The sequence below is a fragment of the Solea senegalensis genome, linkage group LG3 (assembly GCF_019176455.1).
Source record: "Solea senegalensis isolate Sse05_10M linkage group LG3, IFAPA_SoseM_1, whole genome shotgun sequence".
In the NCBI taxonomy this organism is placed as follows: domain Eukaryota; kingdom Metazoa; phylum Chordata; class Actinopteri; order Pleuronectiformes; family Soleidae; genus Solea; species Solea senegalensis.
Window position 1 is genome coordinate 5,219,972 of NC_058023.1, and position 7,457 is coordinate 5,227,428.

A 7,457-nucleotide genomic window follows, 5' to 3' on the forward strand; every position below is an offset into this window, starting at 1 on the left:
GGTCTGACGCACCTGTGACAGGAGTTTGCGGCACACGCATGAACACCTACAGCCGGGATTTTCAAAATAAAAGGCCCACTGTTACCTTTCCTGTATTGACTAAACAAGAGCATATGAAGAAGAGTTGTCAACCAGCATTAGAGTTTATTTACTTTTTTAATAGTTATAATATTCGTTACTTTAAAGCAGAAATTCTCAGAAAATGATTACTTTTATATTTTGAGTCAAATTTGGGCCATTTTATTTTATTTTATGTATAAAATATATTATTTATATGTTTATGTAGTTTACATATGATGTATGTCTTTATGTGTGAAATAACATGCAAACAATTTAACAATATATTAATTCTGTTCATTATTTTATTTTTCAAAATTATTGATTTTGAAAATTATTTTGAAAAGAAAGGGGGAAATGACGTCATTTCTGTTATCTTTTTCTGGCAGCTTCAATTCGACCCATGTTGCTAACTATACCCACAAAGCAGATCAATGCAAACCGACCGGTTGTCCCCGCTCAGCTCGTCCGGGCGGACTACGGTCACGGAGTGTGTGCGTGTGTGTGTGTGTGTGTGTGCGCGCGTGCGTGAGGAAACTCATTCGCTTGAAAACGAGTAGAAAAAAAACAAAACACCAAAAACAACGTGATTAACAGCCCATTATGTAAAACTATTAAGAGAAGAGCAAAGTCATGGCTCCTTTGTTCACTGTAAAAACAAAACGAGTGACAAACCGTTGTTACATAATAAATGAAAGTTTGTTCTCTAGCTTTTTGTGTTTACATGTATTGCTTATGAAAAGTGCTTTTCAAAAAAAAACAAAGATTTATTAAATGCTCAAATGATGAGGTTTTTTTTCTCCAAACTTGACCATTATTTCAAATACACTTAAATGGATCATGTTAAAATAATTACAAATATATTCTTAAACTGTTTCTAAAGGAGATGTTTTTATATAAACATACATAAATAAATATTAATAATAATAAAATTGGTACACAGGCCTTAGATCCATCGAGGGTTTTCCATTCCAATTAGTTTTGTATTTGGGAAAGTGAATAAATGTATAAAATGCTAAAATACTTTTTTTTAAAATGATTTAATTCTAATTATATGTTTACGGGTATTGAAAACTCAAAAAGAAGTTACCATTTTTTAAATTTCGATTTTTCCTTTGGCTCCTCCCTCAGAGCAGATAATCCAGAGAAGAGTCAGAAATTAAAAATTAGAAACAGCATTTTCTATAGTAGTGAGAAAGCGGATGGTGAAAACTGTTTTTAATTTTTAGTGTGTATATATATATATATATATATATATGGTGTTATGGCAGTAGCTCATCGCTAATAACGTTTAAATATTCCAGTCCAGACTATTGCTGCAAAAACAGACAGATAATATTGAGGAAAAAAAGAAGAAGCTAAAAACAATAAATACAAACGCGTCAATCTCATTTCAAATTAAAAGTAAGTAAAATCTTGTTTTATGACACAAATGAGATTCAATCAGTGGCCCTGCCCACTGAGGCACCTGCAGTTACGGTAATACATCAATTTACAGTAAATCTAAACTTACAAATTGAAAGCATAGCCGGAGCTTGTGTTGTGGGTGCAGCCTGGGGGAATTCTGAAAAAAACGAAAACAACCAAAGGGAATAAAAGAAGACGAAGGCTTTCGCTATTGCAGATCTTCTCTCATGACATCCATTCAACAGGTGAGTGTAAGAATACGACCATAATATAACAAAATCAGTCAGACACAGTTATATAAAGCGTGAAATATGTATGTCTATTTTTCTATGATATGAGTGATAATACGGTGACAATATTTGACACGTTCATATTTAACTTCTTGAGACTTTAAATTTGTTTTTCGCAGTATATTGATTTTGATATTTTTTATTGACATTATTATTATTATTTGACTTTATCACTTTTCAGTCTGTAAAACTTTTTGTGATAAAATTGCTTGACACGTAAAAATGTGTTTGTTTGATTGATTACGTTTGGTTGGGGTATAACGGCAAAGAAAATGCACGATGACGGAGCAACTTTAATGCAATTTAAAATTAAAATGTAAAGTCAAATGGAGTAAACAGACATTATTCAATATTAAGAAAACAATAAATACAAACACATCAATCCCATTTCAAATTAAAAGCCAAGGAGTTATGACACTAATTGAGAGAGATTCAATCTTTTTGAAATGTGTAATTTTGAAATAAGTGATAATTCACGGTTTTTGTATGTACGTATGAAGTGATGCACATGTTTGAAAGTGTTACTGTTAAGAAAGCAAAAGTAAAACCGCGGTGGAGCTGAGGGTTCGTGTGGGGGATTTCTGGTGATATGGTGTGACTTTTTATCTGTCACGTGATCATGGTGGCACACCCATCGTAACAAAAGATTTTACTGTGTCTCAGGAGGTTCATTTAAAAGCAGAAAGTGAACATTTAAGTGAAAGCTAGTCAAATATATTTACTTTCAATCAAATTTGTCTTGTCTTTTTTTCTGTTTCAGCAGTTTTCCAACACAATGGCTGACTCTGACCATGAAAAGCTTCTCCTCGACAAGCTGAAAGGGCTGGTGACTAACATCAACTGGACACCAGCTGAAGTTGATGCCTTGTTTGAAGCTCTTCTGAAAAGATTCGAGTCAACAAACCGGGACAGATCACACCTGGTTTTATGGATGTTGAAAATGTTGCACTGCATACAGATTCACTTCATCACTCCCAGGTGGAAGTCAACAGGTCAGTCGGGAAAGACGCTGATCCAGCTGGTCCAAGACCAGGGAGTCACAAATGAAGACCTTAAGAAATGTTTAGGTGACGACAAAGAAAAGGACCTGGATACGATCATTGAGGAAATGCGGCAAAAGTTAGACGAAGATGACAAAAAGCTTTTGAACGAGGCGAAAGACATCGTATCATCCGTTTCCGAAGCACTTGCTTCGGACGAAGGGGGAGCACCGCTAATAGGCTTGAAATTAGACCTGCTGAGGCTCTGTGAGGCTGCGCGAAAAACACGCTTCAGACCACGACCGACTCAGATGGTGAGCTGGTGCCTCATGGCCCTTTCCAAAACAGGGCGCTTGATTCAGGTTGGTACAGGCGAGGGAAAGTCCTGCATCGTGGCAATGTTCGCGGCTTTCCGAGCGACGAGGGGAGAGAAAGTCGACATCATGACCAGCTCGTCGGTCTTGGCGGAAAGAGATTTAAAAGAGTGGAAAGAGTTTTACGAGGTCTTAAATATCAGCGTAGACTGCAACACCAACAAATCGACAGGTGAGCTTAAAAAGTGCTACAACTGTCAAGTTGTTTACGGTACCGTGGAAGAGTTTGCTGGAGACTGGCTCAAGCACCACTTTGAAAGGATGGACATATTTGGGCAAAGGAAGTTCCAGTGTGCAATTGTGGATGAAGTGGACTCGTTGATGCTGGATAAAGGTCTCCATGCGGTCTATCTGAGTAGCGATATGCCTGCTTTGAGACATCTCAGTCCACTCCTGGCTTTCATATGGGCCACTACAAACCAGTACGGTAAGACACGCTCGGGGACAATCCTCGGTCCCAAACTCCCCTTTCATCAAGTTGTCCTGAAAGCAACAGGCAAGGACGCAGACGAGTTCACTGTCCTTCAAATGGCAGAGGACACCGGTTTACTGGCAAAAGGTTCCGTCTCTGACATTAAAAGTGACTCGAGAATGAAGGAGAAAACTAAAAGGGGTACCGTTAGCCAGCTAGCCGAGTTCTTCAAGAAAGTAGAGAAGAACTTCCTCTGTTGCAGGTTTGCTCTGCGCTACATTGACAAAGACGGCGCGATCAAGGAACTGAGCAAAGAGTCGACAGGAGGAAATGAGGAGCGGCAAGGAGTACTTTTACTGGACGGGGGCTTGTGTCAGCTCATGTATCCTGATGAAGAAGGCGCGCACAGAGCTTCAGAGGAAGAAGTGAGAAGCGCCCTGTGTTTTACACCGTGTGAAGTCAGCAAAGATAAAAGTAGCTGCTACGTCCCGGGCTTCCTCTCTGATCTGGTGGAATCGAAGCTAAAGGTGTGGATTGAAAATGCGTTCTACTCACAAACTTTGACAAAGGGTCATGAATATACCGTGGAGGAACATGGGATAACCCCTGTGGACTACAGCTGCACAGGTGTTGTTGAAAACTTCAGGCAATGGACAGACGGACTACACCAATTTCTTGAAATCAAACACAAATGCAAGATGACTGACATGAAGGCCATCACAAACTTCAAGTCCAACGTTGGCATGCTTCAGCAGTACAAAGACCAGATCTATGGACTCTCTGGAACTCTTGGCCAACAAGCAGAGACTGAGACCTTTCAAAACATCTATGAAGGCATCAAGACCTGTCACGTGCCTTCATTCAAACGCAGGAAACTGTTTGAGGTTGAAGGAGTGATTGTGTCTGATGAGAGAGAATGGATTGAAGAAACCGTCAAAGTTGTCGTGGCGGAAATCAACCCGACTCCGTACAGGCAGGGGAGAGCTGCGTTGATCGTCTGCGAGACCATAAATCGAGCGCAGGCTCTCCACGACAGACTAGGAGAAGCTGTCCCGAGCAAAAAGCTTTACATCAACAACAACAGGGACAATACTCCAATCTTTGCTAAGAAACTTGACGCGGGAGAAGTCATTGTCGCAACAAACCTCGCAGGTCGTGGAACAGACCTTCAGGTTTCCGAACGTGTGAAGGCAGCTGGGGGATTGTTTGTTGTGCAGAACTTCTTGCCCAAGAATGCCCGAGTGGAGGCGCAGGCATTTGGCCGCGCGGCGAGACAAGGATCCCCTGGGTCGGCTCAGCTCATTGTCTGCAACAAATATCTGTCCGAATCACTTCAACTAAAGAAGCTACTACAGTCTTTAGAAGTACATGCAACATCACTTTGTCAAGATCTTTTTATGAGGCAGTTGAGGCTGTATCCAACAAGCCACAGCAATGACAGATCCAAAGATCTGTGCGAGACACTGTCACTGGTCTTGTCTGAAAACTCCATGACAGAAATAAAAGCATCTAAAAAGTTCAGAGACCACTCTGCGGCTCTAAAACTTGCCAGGTACTTGGAGCACGACTTCCTGCAGATAAAGAAGAAAGAAGACGTCTTCACTCACCATCTGGCCACACTCGAAGAGGTGTACAAAAGCGAAAACGGCAACCCGTCAGCTTCTTATGTGTCTGCACTGAATGAATTCTGGGGCATGTGGCTACTCACAGAGTTCAAAACAGATCAGAGTGTCACAGAACTGAAAAGCAGACTGAGCAGAGACCTGGACACAGCCCAGCAAAAACTGAAAAACAGAGAATCCCCGTCATCAAACCTGCACCACTACACCACCTTTGGCAATGAGCTACTCAAAGAGGGAAACCTTGCAGAGAGTATCAGGATGTACACAAAAGCCATAGAGCAGGATCACCACTGGGCAGCGATTGCATATTACAACCGTGCTTTTGCATCTTTAAACCTGCGCCAGGATCCAAACGGCCTCAACCAAGCTCTGGGAGATTTGAGAAACGCGCTCAAGTCTTTGGATCACTACAGTGAACAAGCTGAGGCCACGCGACGTTACGCCACACAACAAACCAACGAACCTGACAGGGATTCACGCACCAGATTTGAGGACCACATCAATGCCAGATTGCTTGTGTTGCAGTTTTTGAAGGACGAAATAATTAAGGCCACGGAGACGATAAACCAGGCCAAGATTGGAGATGGAATTCTAGCAGTGTTAAAGTGTCATTTCATGATCCTGCTTCCACTAGAACATATATCACTTTTAATAGAACGTAGCGTTGAAACTCTCCTCCATCGACACGACCATCTGAGGATCCAACAGATCATCAGTGGCCCAAAATTTGATATAGTCAGTGAATTAATGTCTCTTGCATCTCTGGGCCTGACTCACGTCTATTATTTACACATCCGGCTCCCTGTGAGGGCCCCAGAGCAAAGCAAAACAAGCTGTCATATTTCATGACTGGAGGATTTAGAATGGTTCAGTTCGGTACAGTATGGTAAGTATTTTTTGTACCAAAATACCTGGCCCCAACCGTTCCATTCTCTGATACCCTTTCCTTGGGGGTACTAGAGTAAAATGGTCTCATACAGTCAGGGCTCCACCCATGACAATCAGCTGATTGGGCAAGAGAAAAAGTCACTCGTTGCTTACGTTTACATTGAAGCATTTAGCAGACGCTTTTATCCTGTTAGCATTAGTCAAGGCGGGAGTTGACCAAAGCCTGTAGGCGGAGCTTGACGTCTTTTAGGGACAAACGGCCACAAACCGAGCAGGAACAAAAGGACCCGCAGGATGTCCTCCACTGAGGGCGTTACCACACTAAACCGAACCGTACTGTACCGAAACCAAACCCTAAGTCACTAAATTCAAATGAGTTATTTTCCTACTTGTTGGTGTTTGAAATCCTTTGTACAGATTTAGCAAAGTGTCGACAACTTACGAGGCAGCAGTGGAGCAGCCGCTCCTGTGTCCCTGCGAGCTGAAAATGCTGATTCTCTCGATGGACTTTGGTGTGGGAGAGTGACCGTTTTCAAACCTCACTTTCCCAGTTGGAAAAGGCTGACAAACAGTGAGATAAAGCAGAAAACAGTTGAACTACACTTCAAAAAAAAAAACCCTGTCATTTTAAGTCTTTAAAAAGAAAAACGTCGTACTTGTTAATCAATGCACTGATCAATTAAGCCAGGATGTATATTTTAATCCTTTGACGTGTTTCCATATTTTTTAAATTTAATCACTATGATTTTGACACGACACAAAATTGTTCTTTTTCCTTGTTGCTCTGCTCTGGCGCTGCTGAGAAGTCACATGACTTTTAAGAAACGGAGATGAAGAACGTCGACTCATCTTTGGTACGATTAAGATTTGATAAGAGAACAAAAGAATAAGTTATCTTTTGCCATCAGGCATTTTGTAATTGGGAAAGTCCAATTCTATTAATATCCAAACAAAACACACATAATTGTGGTTTTCAAACTGTTTCAATGTGTATAAGTTGTTTTAAATAACAAGTTAATGTGACAATTTATTTTCTTTTTGTTTTACAAGCACAAGCTATTTTTGATTGAAAGGCTTTTATTGTACTACAAATGTACACTTTACTATTTCAATTAAATGTCTTTTATAATAATAATAATAATAATAATAATAATAATAATAATAGACCAAGATTACATTCTCACACCGTGTCCAAATGGTTATTGTGTCGTTTTTAAAATCCCATGTTAATTGACATATTTAGTCATGTTTATTCTTTTTACACAGTGATTACAAATGAGTGCTTATGAACAAACTCTTTGGTCAATTCATTACTGTCACCATGTGGTAGAGACGTGTTACTTCAGTTGATGACTTGGTGCAGAAACAACATTTATTTGCTCACTCAACATTTTCAGTTCAAATTGTTTACATTTGTTAAAACAAAA